We start from the raw sequence: 14,145 nt of genomic DNA, 5'->3' as shown, positions 1-14,145 counted from the left end.
TGACCAATCAGATACCTCACTATTGCCACAGTGATGCTGTAGTCTGAACATTTGCAACAGCTAATAGTGTCAGCATGGCTAGTAATCAGTCACAGTATCTGTGACACTTCTCAGATTATGGTGTGCCCAGCACAGCATAATCAATGTTCTGCTTATATCTTGCTCCAGTTTCTCACCTGCAGCCCTCTGAAATTGGCTGCCCTCTGCCCAGCAGGTTGAACAATCTTGGTATGCCTGCTAATGCATTTTTGTCATTAGTAACAGGAAGGGTACAGGCAATGCTGCCCCACAGTGCTGTCAGTGCACTGGTGCTAAAACAGGCCCTCAGTAAACACCAGGTAAGCTAGTGCTGCCTGTAGCTGCTGTCAGTGTCCTCTTCTGCAGCTGAGACCCAGTCAAGAACACCTGCATGCACATGTACCAGGTCACTGCCACAGCCCTAGGGCACCACAGCATTTAAACTCTGCAGCAAGGACAAATAGAGCATGAAGCAACGGTTTGCATTTCTGACATGTCTCCTTAGAAAACACCTGCATTGTTTGTCATTTGAGTACGACAGAGTCAGAAGAAAATGGGGTCCCAGCAAAAGCCAGAGACTCTGCATCTGGAAGGCCCTGACACAGACACATCCATGCAAGCGGGTAAATGTTCTTGCACAGAGCAAGACACTCATGCTATTTATTCCAGCCACAGTTTTCTAGTCTTGTCCCTGAACAACCAGAAGTGTTCTACACCACTAGAGGATTCAGGAATTCTACCAGGTACCAGCCTTCCTCAGTTTATTTTGCAGCCTTGACCTCATTCCTTTCCTCAAAGACTGACAAAGACCACAGCAAAAAACCCAATCTTCCTTCTTTGCAAGGAACACACATCACTTTGTGCACTCACAACAGTGACCATATGCAAATACTTATATTAATCCCAAGCATTTCTGGTTAAGCATTACTTTCTTTACAGAGATACATGAAAGAGCTGCTTCCTACCAATTGAAGACTATGCCAGCAACCCATGTCATTCACCCTGAGGAATCAACTGAAAATCTTCCTTTAGGGATTGCCTGGGAGCTTTAACTCATTCAAATGAAAACACTGTAAAAGCAAGGATTTCTGAGATGACACTCAGAACTCCAGTCAAGCTCACAGGACACATATCAAGTGCAAAGAATGCTGATACTGTGTGCTGCATTCAGGAGCACAGGGAATATCCTTTTCGATGATTTTAAACAATCTCTGCTCCAAGGACGAAGCAGCTGATGGATCTCTCACAATGATTTTCATGTCTTCTTAGCACTCACAGCTAGGACCTGCTGAAAGAGCTGTGGAAGATTCTCAATGCAAGAAGTGCTGCCTGGCTGATGTCACACCACAAGAGCTGTACTGAATAACTGCTCACAGCAAACAAAATCACTAGTCAAAATACCATCACTTAAGCCAAAATCATTGATAGTTTGTGCCTAAAATCCCTGCAGCCCTAAGCCAGTAGATGTCAGCAGATACTTCACAGGGACAGAGGGTCACACAGGAGTACAAGTTTCTACCCCACTCACTTCCTGATTTAGCAGAAACAAGCCTTTATCAACAGCACATGCTTCCTTCTCTCTGTCCATCAGACCCCCAGGGAAGCAGCACAGTTTCTAGATTTGTGCACTTGGCCTCAGATCAGGTTGCCACTGCACAATACGTGCATCAGCCACCCCTGCCACCCTGTCGTGAAGGGAACACAAACAATTTAGTGAGTTCCCACCTGGAAGAGGGACACTTTGGGTGAAAGCAAACCGGCAGGCAGGTGCAGTGCTCTGCGTTGCTCAGATGTCTTGAATAGTTTTACCTCTGTGCTGCTGTTTACACAGCCCTCTTCCCTTGTAATGCTCTGTAACATGAAGTGCAATGGAATGTTCCAAGAGTTTATCATGACCTGTGTACTGGCTCACAATCTGTGTGAACTTCCAAGCAGGAAGTTCTGTAGGAACTGTTTCTTCCTAGTGTTTTCTGCAGGAGACCTCCTATATCACACAAGGAGTGAGAAGAAACTTTCTGAAGTTGTAGAGGAAAAAAAAAGGAAAAAAGGGAAAAAGGGAAAAAGGGAAGGGAAGGGAAGGGAAGGGAAGGGAAGGGAAGGGAAGGGAAAGGAAGGGAAAGAAGAAAGAAGAAAGAAGAAAGAAGGAAAAAAAAGAACAGAAAGATAAGAAAGAAAAGAAAGAAAGAAAAGAGAGAAAGAAAGAGAGAGAGAGAAAGAAAGAAGGAAAGAAAGAAAGAAAGAAAGAAAGAAAGAAAGAAAGAAAGAAAGAAAGAAAGAAAGAAAGAAAGAAAGAAAGAAAAAGAAAGAAAGAAAGAAAGAAAGAAAGAAAGAAAGAAAGAAAGAAAGAAAGAGGAGCTTCTGAACATCAAACTTCTGTGTTACAGTATTTTAAGTCTCCCAAGGTTAGCACCACAGCACGCAGGCCTTAGTAAGCCTCCTGGCAGTCTTTCCAAGTAAAACAGCACATGCAGGAGTATTGGCAAGCTTGCAAAACTTCCTGAGGGTATTTGGTGGACAGCTACACTGGCATAAAGAAAAAAATCTTAGGGAAGAATCCCTGGGCTGGCTGTGGCTGGGATGGAGTTCATTTTCCTTTCAGCAACCTGTGTGGTGCTGTGTTTCAGATGTGACTACTCTGTGAGTGCGCAGAAGACTAGAAGGGGAAACAAGCAGGACATGACCCCTACTAATCAAAGAGTAGTACCATATAACATCATGTTCTGCAAACTGGAAGAGGGGTGTTTAGGTGGGCTAGCTGCCTTTTGCTCAGGAACTGTATGATGAGTGTCTGCCTCTGCAACACTTTTGTTCTTTTTCTCTTCCCTCCACTTCTTCTCTTATTAAACTTATTTTTATCCTAATCCATGAATTTTCTTGGTTTTAATGTTTCTCTTCCCCTGTCCCACTGGGCAAGGAAGCGGAATAAGCAGGCAGCTGTGTTGTGCTTAGCTGCCTATTGGAGTTAACCCACAACATCCCAGAGGAGTTATCAGAGAACTGTGAATGGGCAGTCATTGTGATCTAACCAGCTACCATGGTGGGGCCAGGGGGTAAACAGAAATGACCTTTCCCCTTACCCTAAGGCATCTGTGTTTTGGTCAAAGGTTCTTCTAGCCTGTCAATAAAAACAAATTTCCTGAAACAGCCACACTGATTCCACATACAAGGTCAGAGGATAAAACGCTGCTGCATGTGATCTAACAGTGAAAGTCACTTCTTCCTTACCCCTTGATTTATATACCTGTTTTGTGGACGCTTGGGTGTGACTGATTGACTCTCTCCTTTTCGTACACGACCCCCATCCTTGTGCAGTGGCATCAGACTGACTTTGTCTGTATGGGATCTACAAAGCTGAACTACAGAAAGTACAGAAACTTTGTTCTTAGTTAACACAGTCTACAAACCTTGAACTCCACACGGTGTTGATAAGGCAAGCAAAGTAAGGCTAAAGGCTGAAGATCGGCTTAGTTCTGTGGCACTGCACTAGTACTCACAGACACCACCATCACACTCTAGCCAAAGAAAACCTAGAGGCACACGTTTCAGAAACGAGGGGACGACCGGCAAGACACGGCATGAGGAAGATGTTGTCTCAGCTCCAGTTTCACCCCCGCTCCGCGGCACAGCGGCCCGGGCCGGCACTCACCTGCGTGCGGCGGACGGCCTGCGGCAGGAGGCAGGCGCGGTGCCCGCGGTGCGCGCCCAGCGCCGGGCACAGCGCGCACACGCAGCACCCGCAGTCCTCGCAGAACAGCTCCAGCGGCCGCCCAGCATGGGCCGCGCACAGCCGCGGCTCCCCCTGCGCCATGCCGGAGGGCGGGGAGCACAAGGATGCGGAGCCGGCAGCTGAGGGAGAGGCGGATACGGGGCAGGCGGGGGCAGGGAGAGGCGGGTGCGGGGCCGGCGTGTGGAGGGTGTGCGCTGCGGGCGGCGGTGCCGCCATTCGGGCAGCCGAGCCGTGGCCGTACCGTGGCCGTGGCCGTGGCCCCGCCGTGCCCTGGGAGCTGCCTCCGTCCGGGGCCCGGGCTGGAAAACTGACAGATTCGTGGAATTTCAGCAGCGTCGGTGTGGGGTGGGCTTCAGTGTTATGGCTGAGCAAAACACTTACCTGATACAAAATGTGGCGGGGAAATTGTCTTCAGGGTATGTTTTTTCAGTTTCTAATTTTCAGTTAGAATTTTGTGCTGTGAATGGTCTCATTTATAGAAATCAAAATAGAGCGCTCATGCTCTTATAGAGCTTGTACACTTACCTTCACTGGCTGTAAGTCTACATTCAATCAAATTCATACCAGTTTTTTAACATGCTTTGTTCTTCCTGTGAATAAAAGCAGTACAGAGTATTCACACACACAACACATGTGCACACACACAAGATGTGAAAAAATAGGAAGATATTTTATCGCTGAGCATTTTGGTGCAACATGTGGGAGTCAGAATATGTATTAGTACATAAGAATGTGGAGTACTGAGGAACAAGGGCAGTCTTGCTGAAATTCATGCATCAGGCAGAATTTCATGCCTGCAAAGACACTGCTAACATAACCAATAATTTAGAAAGTGCCTTTTGTACATACAAAAGTCAGGTTTTTTTCCTTGGAAAGTGTTTCATACACACCCCAGGATAGAGTCATGGAATCTTAGGGATCATTATGGATATCTGTAGATTGTTTGCTCTTGTTCTGCACACACAAAGAAAAGTGCTAATGCCTGCTTTAATAAAATAAGAGTTTCAGATGCAGTTTCACCTGCTCTGGTGCTTGACCAAACTCAGAAAGAAAGGTTTTCCAACTGTCAATCAACATTTTTCTCATTACAACTGGAGCCATGTTGTTTCACTGTGCCTTTCCAAGGGGAAATCTCTCTTTTAATCTCATCTTCTCAATCTACGCCCATACAGGAGCTGTAGACAGTGCTGAATTCTCTGACAGAGGCTGAACAATTCCAGTTCTTTGCCTGTGTGTTTTGAAACGCTAAGCTTCAGTTCCACTACTATGTTTTCAGCTCCGGCAGGAGGGTTTGCCCGATGCAGTCTGTGTGTGCCCTGTCCAGAGAAATGTGTGTGTTAAGTGAAGGATCCCGTCTGGCCGTTCAGGAACACTCTGTCAGTCGCAGCACCAGGGACTGTCACTGCTGGGACTGAGGCCCCTTCACAGGGCTCTCTCCAGTGAGCCAAAGCGTCCCTGCCTGACTCTACACACCCCGCACTCACACAGTCAGACAAGGCTTCCCGAAGAGCTCGACCCCAGCTTTCCAGCAGCAGCATCTCAGACCTCTGGATCTCTGAAGAGATTTATTCATGGTTTGGTAGCAGAGTAACAACTCCAGCTGGTACCTCAAACAAAAGATTACCTGGATTTTTATACCCTCACAGAAAGTCTGGGCCCTTCCTGCTGAGTCCTTGGCTCCTGCAGCGCCTCAGTGTCCGGTCACCCGGCTGGGTCACAGGCCCCTGTGTCCTTTGCCTTTCCAAACATTGGCAATTCCTGACCTTTTGCCTCAGGCTCCCAGACAGAGCTCAACCTGCAGCTCCCACTGAGCTGCATCCCGAGCTACCTGCACAGAATGTTCATCCCTTTTTTGGATTGAGCAGATCTGCTTATATATTAAAAGGTGAAAAGAAAGCTTTCACAGCATTTTACACTGTCCTTACTTACAACATTATTACAAGTAACAGAATTAAGGCTAAGGTTGTCATAGGGTAGAAAGTATTATCAAAACAAGCTCATGAAAGACTCTTGAAACTCATTTATTGTCCAACTTGTTAATAATTCACTACCTGTTGGATAGGAGACTGGTGTATCAGTTTTCTTAACACAAAATTTTAACAGCAAAATAAGAACACAGAAAGACAGCATATAGTCCCTCCCATTAGATTCTAATTTGATTTTTTTGTGAGATTATCTTGCTTAGCACTACATCTGCATGTTGTGTATCATTTACTTCTATTTCAAGTGGGCTGGACTGATACTATTGCGCATACTTTCTCCATTCCTCAAATTCTTTCTGTATTGTATTTTATATATAAAATACTGGGTCATGCAATTTTTTCCATCCAGAAGGCTGGTGTTAGCTGGAATATAAGCTCCTGACATAGGTGAGTGGCTTCCAAAGAAACTTTCTGCCAGTGCTATGGGTTGTGACGGAACATTCCAAACATTCCACAGCGCTAAATTTAAGGTTTGTGGCCATTTTTGTTAAAAAGGCTTCTGCCCAGCCTGATAGCTGATCTGCTATCACTGGCAAATGCTTAGATGCAGCCGTAGGAGTCCACAGAGTCTATTTGTAGTCACTGAAAAGGGAAGTAGGCTCAGTTAGTCATCCTGTCTCTGAGCTTGGTCTGATACTTCCGTAGGCTGGGAAGCTGTCTGTGATCCTTCTTGCAGTGGTATAAATTCCTGGAGCTACCCATTTTTTCTTCTTTTTTTATTTGGCTAGCTGTTGCCTCTGCCTCTCCACCTACTTTATTGTGAAACCTTCTAACCACGCAGATTAAATATCTCTTTGGAAGAGTTGGCTTCCCCTCTGTAGACCACATTCCATCCATTGTGTCGCCTCCCACTTTTCCCACTGTTTCTTTTCTTCTCTTGAGCAGTCCTTCTCATACATGGTCTCAGGGTCTCAAATTTGTCCATTCACTCTGGCCAGCTGGAGCCACAACAGCATGTTCTCTATCATCAGGGAGAGGCATTAGGCTCACTGGATTCAAGGTGTTACATCTCTTTAATATTATCTGCCATTGTGAAGATCAGCTCATATCTGTGTGCCCGTTGCGTGTTAGTGCTTGGGCTGCAGACTGTCACATCCCACTGCTCCACATCATGTGGGATATGAACTGCTTCAGGATAAGGGGAACAACTAATTTCTAATATTTTTGCTGTTGTTGCCACTGACTTAGGCTGGTGCTTCTGCTGCAAATGAAGCTAATTTAACTAAGTAATATGCAACTGGTCTCTGATGGGGTCCTGAATTATGCTTTACCGCTCCACGGGTTATTCCTTTACATTCACGAGCATACAGATTGAAGGGTTTTGTATAATCTGGGAGCCCAAGACTAGAGGCAGACACCACAGCTCCTTTTATTGCTGTGTAAACTTACTCTTTCTCCAGGGCCGATGCAATAGACTTTATGTCTTTGTTCTTGGTTTCCTCAGTCAGAGGCTTAGTCAATTCCTCTACCGCAGGAATCTATGGCCAATGAAATCCCACAGGTCTGAGCAAACCTGGTACATGATTTTGTGACTGGATGTGGGAGTCTAATTATGGCCTCTATTCTTTTTTGACCTGTTGTTCATCATCCCTTTCCAAAGTAAAATGTAAATATTTAACTTCATCTCTGGCACAGCTAAATTTTGGATGGAGATGCAGGCTGTTCCCTCTTTTGGCAGTACATAAATGCATACTGTCTAATATATAAACACTCTTGTCACAATTAGGCCATGACAGATCATCTACATATTGTACAAGAACCAATATGCCCAGTAACTTTATAACTTTATTGCAGTGCATTAAGTGCCAGAATTCTCTGCGGATTCAATGGGTCTAATCTTCTATATCCTGAAGACCATAACAGAACTTTCAAGCATTTTCATGTTTACAAGGTTTGTTTGGTTGTTTTTAATAAACACAGACTTATCACCATTACAAGCAAGTACTAGTCCAGAGGAAATCTCATATATGTACAAAAAATAAAGCAGTGTTTCCAGCTGACCTAAACTTTCTGGAGAACCTGCTCTTGGTATTTCAAGTTTACACCACAACAATCAATTCAAATAGTTACAACAACACACAGTTTGAAGATGAACATTCCTTTATATGCAGATCTCCCTGCATCCCCATTTTGGAGACACCATGTGCACATAATAGCAACAGAGGGTGAACTATTTTATATAATGTTTTGTGCACTCTCTAAAGACATGTTTTGTCTGTGCAGGAATTGCCTCAAAAAAGAACTGTCAGGAGATGCGCAGATCACCTTGGAGATCTGCTGTGGGTATGGATACAGCCCAGCACAGACTGACACTCCCTCCCAAAAAAACGGGAAAACCCCATTATGTTTCCCTGGTGCTGCCAGAGCTCTCCTCAGAGCTCCTGATCGGTTGTGCCACTGCGCTGGGTGCCCCAGGCCAGGCGTCTCCGCCAGTCTGGATGCAGGGATCTGAACCCAGCACCTGACTGATCGGTGGAGGGCAGGGCAGTCATTGCTCATTCATTTGGAATGGCGCTTGCCTGTCACTCCTGAGGGTTTCAGCCAGGTCTCTGGTTACAAGTAATTTAATCCTGGTGTAGCAAGAGAGTAAGGGTTCAAACTGGTGCCCCGAGGAGAAAGCCTGAACAAAGGATTACCTGGGCTTTTATACCCTCAAAGTTTGTGTGCCAGAAAGTCTGGGGTCTTCTAACTGAGTCTTTGGCTCCTGCTGTGTCTCGGTGTCCAGTCCCCAGGCTGGTGCCACAGGTCCCTGTGCCCCTTCCTGTGCCAAGGGTTGGCAGTTCAGGGCCTCTTGCCTCGGGCTCCCATCCAGAGCTCAGCCTGCAGCTCTCATTGCAACTGCACCCTGAGCTACCTGCACTGAACCTGCTCCTCAACACATGGCTGGTCTTCATCACCACAAAACCACACAAGGGTGATGGAGGATACTCAGCTCAGGACTCTGGCTCCTTTTCTGGCAAAGTTAATCCCCAGTCTTAATTGTTGCAGAGTCACTCCATGGGTTGGATAAGCCCAGACATATCTTGATCTTTGTGAAGTTCATGCTGCTGCTTTCTGCAACACCTCACAGTCCCTCAGAAGACTGACTCTGCCTGCCACTTAATCTTTCCTCATCCTCTGTTTCATACCCTCCTTGTTTGTAATGACAGCAAACTCTGAGGGCATATTCCATCCTCTTGCCCTGGTTGCTGATAAGAACATTAAGGCACATTGGGCTCATCTTCTGTCCCAGAGGAATGGCACTAGTACCCAGTACAGGTGTTCTAGTCTATCTATCCAAACTCAAACATAAGGTTGTCTGTAAGGACATTTCAAGGCCTATTACTTGCAGCATTAGAATTTGCAAGTTATTAATACCTAGGGCACTTCCCATTACAAATTACCTCATTGAGAGCTAGATTCTCTGTGCTTTCAAGCATTTTCAATTGTTTACGGTGGAGAAGAGAGTTGTGATAAAACTAAATAATGCTTGTATAAACACTACTGGACAACCAGGTGCTGCTACAATGCACCAAAATAAGATGTAATTTCTCCCCAGTACTTTACTAATGCTGGGTGGTGAAAGTGCTCTTCCCCTGTTGTTGTGAGAGGTCTGAAGATTCTCTTTTCATCCAACTCCCACATTCATCTCTCTGGAGGGAATACCTTTAGTCTTTCAAAATAGGTTTTAAATATCTCAGAGTGTGCCTTATGCTGTTTTTGCCAAGAAGATTCATCCTCCAGTACAGGCAGTGGAGAGAAGAGTTAAATCATAAGAAAACAGGAAGTAATAATGTTTTCCTCATTCAGCACAGTCTCAGTGTGAAAGCCAGCTGAGGAAGAGTGGGTGGAGTGTGTTGGTAGAGTCAGAATGGGCCTGAGTCTTCACCTGTTAGTTTTGAGGTGAAATGATACTTTCCTTCTGCTGACTTGGATCTAATATAAGCCTTCTGCAAAATAGGGATACATTTCTGCAAGATTTTCTGCAAAGTGTTTCTGCAAACTGGCAGGATACAATACACAGAGACCAAGCTTTTGTTTAGGTGTAGCATCCTCTACTTCTTTGTACAGAAGATTTCTAAAACAAGCTCTGATTCCATCTTAATGGAATCAGTTTGTGTGAAGTATGGGAGGGGTAAGGGAGGAAAAGGTGGGTAAAGGAGAGAAGTTTGTTTGGGCATACAATTTACAGGTCTTGGTGCAGATCTGAACATCTGTGCAGCCATCTACAAAAAACCAACCAACTAGCCCACTCAAAACCAAAGGGAATCACCACTTCAGCAAAGACATTGAGGACTGTAATTTGCATGGCACTAATACACCATCTGTACACCCTGAAGAGCCTTTAGTCCCTGCCACACAGGGGCTGAATGTTAAATAAGCCTGAACTGAAGAATCCTCCATCAAAGTGGTCTGTTTTCAATACAAGTCACCCTTTCCACCGGCTTAAGAAGAGAAATAATTTTTCCTGCAGAAATCAGAGTTTGTATTGGTTTTGTTTGCCTCATTGCTACCCATTTCCAGAGGGACCACACAGGGAAGATCTATTTTATTCTGAGTCAAGAGAACCTTCTGGAAACATATGCATACACGTGTGTATTTTAAGTATTTTAGTTGTACGGTTAGTAAAATGTTTTATCAGTGCGGTGTGAGTTCAGTTTTCATGTTCAAGTATTTTTTTTTCCTGAAAAATAAATACAATTTTGAAACTCCTAATTTTACTGACACTGGATGCTCTCTCTTTTGGCATTTTCATTAAGAAACTAAATGAAAGTAAGAATTCTTCTGCGGCTTAGCTATCCACTATTTCATTTAAAAAGACAGAAGATCATTTTAGGCTATCAAAAAAAAAAAAATCAATGTATATCTTTTTTTCTAATTTTTAGCAGAATATATTTTCAAACTCATACTTTTCCAAATACACTTTCTGCAAGAAAGTGCAAAGATTTGTGCAAAGATAGTATGCATTAAAGAAGTGTCAAAATTACTTCAAACCGACATGGAAATTTTGTCTTTCCCTGTAGTATCACTGAGTTGGCTGTGCACTGACAAGCCCTTTCAACACACACATTTTAAAGCAGTGAAAAGTATCCCAGGTAAACAGAGGTTTAAAAAAGTGCATTTTTTCATGCCTCAGTTTTTCACAGTGACAACAAACCTTGTGTTGCCTGGTCCTCGGAGCTGGGAGGACCATGTCAGTGGGACGTGACTTGCCGTTCATAGACACTGAAATTGCCAGGGACCAGTTGTACCAGTGGACAGATTGTAGGTTTTTTGTGCCCACACTGGTTCCATCCCAGAAGGATGAAGGAGGTGGTGGATGTCCCAGCAGGACCCCTCTCATCACCTACTAAGTTCTTGGGAATCTGGAGAGGTGCGTGCTGAGTGGCACCAGCCAGTGTTATCACAGTCTAACTTCAGTACCTGAAAAAAATTTTGGGGGAGATCCTACTGGCTGCTGCTGAAAGGCATTTAAAGGATAATGCAATCATCAGGCCTAGCCAGCGTAGATTGACAAAGGGAGAGTCCTGTTTAATTAGTGTGCTATCCTTCTATGATGATGTCACCAGCTAAACTAGGGGATGAAGGGAAGGCAATGGATGTAGTTTTTCTGGATTTTAGTGAGGCCCACTGTCCCTCACAGCATCCTTTTGAATCAGACTGTGAGATGATCAGGTACCCCCTCAGAGGTCTGTGTTGAGAGAATGCTGTTCAGCATCTTTGTTAGCAACACGGACATTTGGACCAAGGGCACCCTCAGCAAGTTTGCCAGTGTCACCAAGCTGTGTGGGGCAGTCAATGTGGTGGAGAGAAGGGATGCCACACAGGGGGACAGGCTAGGAATGCACTGCTCTTAGGTTTTTTACTCACCCACCTGGTACTGTTGTCTTCCCTCAAAGCTGAGGTCTGATGCAATTACTTTCAGATGGTTTACCAGAGGAAGACAAATTCTTTTTAGGCAGCCCAGATTACATTTGTTTTCCTGGGCTGTAAGTGCACATTGCTGGTTCATGTCTATTTTTTCATCTACTGGTATCCCCAGGTCCTTCTCTGCAGGACTGGTCACAACTCATTCATCCCACAGCCTGTACTGAGGGAGGAACTGCTCCTTATTTTCCTTTGCTTATTTGGGTGGTTTTTGCTTTCCCTGTTAAACTGTCCTTAACACACAAGTTTTCCACCTTTTACCCTTTTGACTCTCTACCTTAGCCCTCTGGTGTGCGAGTGAGCAACTGCGTGGGGCTTTGCTGTTGGCTGGGGTTAAACAAAACACAGGGTAAGGTGCTCTCTGGGACAAGCCAAAGTGGGCATAAACATGTTCTCCTTGGGTAACCACAGCCTCTAGTTCTGCACCATGAATGGATGCTGACTGGACTGCTGTCCTTCCAGGAGTTTCTCGCTAATCCAGATCCTTCCCTGTCACAGGAGAACAGTCCTGACCTCTCACAGCTTGAAACCATCCAGAATCAAAGGGGCTTACTGGTTTCTCAATGACACACACTTAGCTGTCCATGAGCTTGCACTTCTAGGCTCCTGAGAAGTCTTGGGCTGCAACTGGGCAGGGCAGCTGGGCAGAGCCCACCTTCATTTGAGTCCCAGAGTTCTCCCAAAGGGGGTCAGAGCTCAAGGCAGAGAAGAAAAGGAAAAATGAGCTGCCATTGCTCCCTGTGGCAGAAAGAAAACAGACTCATTGTCATTCTGATCCAAGTTCAGGTACTCCTTGATAAGTAACATAGAGAATAGAAATTCTCAGCTGCCCTGGAGTTGCTGAATTGAGTTTAATCACTGACAAACAAACAAACAAAAAAAGATAAAAGGGTGTAAAGGTATGCACAAAGGATGATAAGTGTAGCTGGAATAAGTGGAGATAAAGAGGCCTACAGTGGTTTTTTAGCAAGTTATGGAACAGGAAGCAACAGTGCATGCCCAAGGAAAAGGCTGAGGGAAGGTCACCTTTGAAGCATTTGATATTGAAGCATTCAGGAAATATGACTAGCAGAGACCCCTTTTGATGAACTTCCAGGACCTTACTTGCCTGCTTTCTAATGCTTCAAATTGTGTTAAAAATTTTACTTGGTTTGATTTCAGTATTAACCTGAGCCACAGTGAGAGACTATAACATGGCCCAGGAGTATTATTTCCCTGCAAGCTTTAGGGCTAGAACATGTGACAGCTTCGCTCTGTGCTCCAAGCACATCTGCCTCTGCTCCAGAAGAAGTTGCCTGCATATGAGGGGTGGGAAATAGTCTCCATGTGTTAGAGAAGCTCCAAGTACAGGCTCTTGGGCCTGGGGCAAGCATGCTGGTAATCAGGCTTGGCAGGTGTGGGAAGCAGAGACAGGATGCCCAGCACGGACAGGAGGGTGGGTGCAAAGGCCTGCTGGGTACAGCCAGAGCAATTGGGCTTTTCTCTGCTGGCAGGGCTTTTCTCTGCAGGCAATTTTCAGTTTTCCCTGCATCTAGGCATTGTAGAGCCCCAGTGAAGTCCCCAGCAGCTGTGAGCTGTGTGCTGTGAGCTGAATGGTGGCCCTAGAGAAAATCCCTAGCACTGAATGCTGAGCTGCAGGTGCCCCCTCAGCCAGCATGAGAGGCAGCTCTGCACAGCCCCAACAGCACCAAGTCTTGCCTTTGGCTCTTTTGGTCCAGGGCTCCTCTGGCTTTGGAAAGACCCACAGGGACCTGAGAGCATGGGTGCCAGCAGGATGTGCCGCTTTGGGACTGCTGGCAGGGCTCACCGGAGGGCAGTGATCCTTGCAGCTGCCCTGAGAGCACTGGCTGGGCCTGGGAGCCTGCAGCTGAGTCTGGCTGGGGCATAGGGGGCATTTGGGCATTTGTAGCTGGAGCCAGAGCCCTGATGCATGCCTGCCAGCTGAACCGATTTACTGTGCACCACAGCCGGGCATTTGGGGTTTGCAAGCACAAGTGATTTTTTGAACTTTAAACTCCTTCCCCTCCTATTTGCTACCTCCAAATAGGTAGGTGTTTGCTACACTGTGACATGGCAGCAATCATCCTTCGTCCTTTCAGTGGCGCTTTGCTGGGCTCTCTCCACCATGTCCCTGTCTCCTGTGTCCTGGGAAGCCCACAGCTGGGCTCATTAACAGCTCCTTGAGCCTTTTCACCCTGGTGCTGTATGACCCTTTCAGAAGCTGGCACCTCAGTATGTGCCATGGCCACTGGCGTCGCTGAGCTGCGTCTCTGGCTGCTTGTACAGAAACAGGCACCAAACACCAAAGTCTCCCAGTTTGCCAAATACCATGGGATTGGACATATTGGTGGAGACTTGAAAACATTTCCTTTGAACCCTGAAGCCCCAATCCATCAGCTGGTGAGGGAGGAAGGGCAGAAGAGACATGGGTCTTCCTTCAACAGTGGTATTTCTCCAGAAAAACTTCTGCAGGGGCGGTAGCCCAGCCTGCAACTGCAGCCAGCTACCCTG

General features: G+C 45.8%; 1 protein-coding gene across 1 annotated transcript in view; it reads right to left on the bottom strand.

Moving 5' to 3' along the window:
• SHB (SH2 domain containing adaptor protein B) overlaps positions 1 to 14,145 on the bottom strand; it is a 333,076-nt gene that overhangs the window by 102,452 nt on the left and 216,479 nt on the right. The window lies entirely within an intron of this gene.

The sequence above is a fragment of the Melozone crissalis genome, unplaced genomic scaffold (assembly GCF_028551555.1).
Source record: "Melozone crissalis strain CALT ecotype California unplaced genomic scaffold, PUWL_Pcris_2 ptg000005l_1, whole genome shotgun sequence".
NCBI classification, from domain to species: Eukaryota; Metazoa; Chordata; class Aves; order Passeriformes; family Passerellidae; genus Melozone; species Melozone crissalis.
Note: the sequence above shows the minus strand (reverse complement) of the source record. Positions and strands in the feature narration are given on the sequence as shown.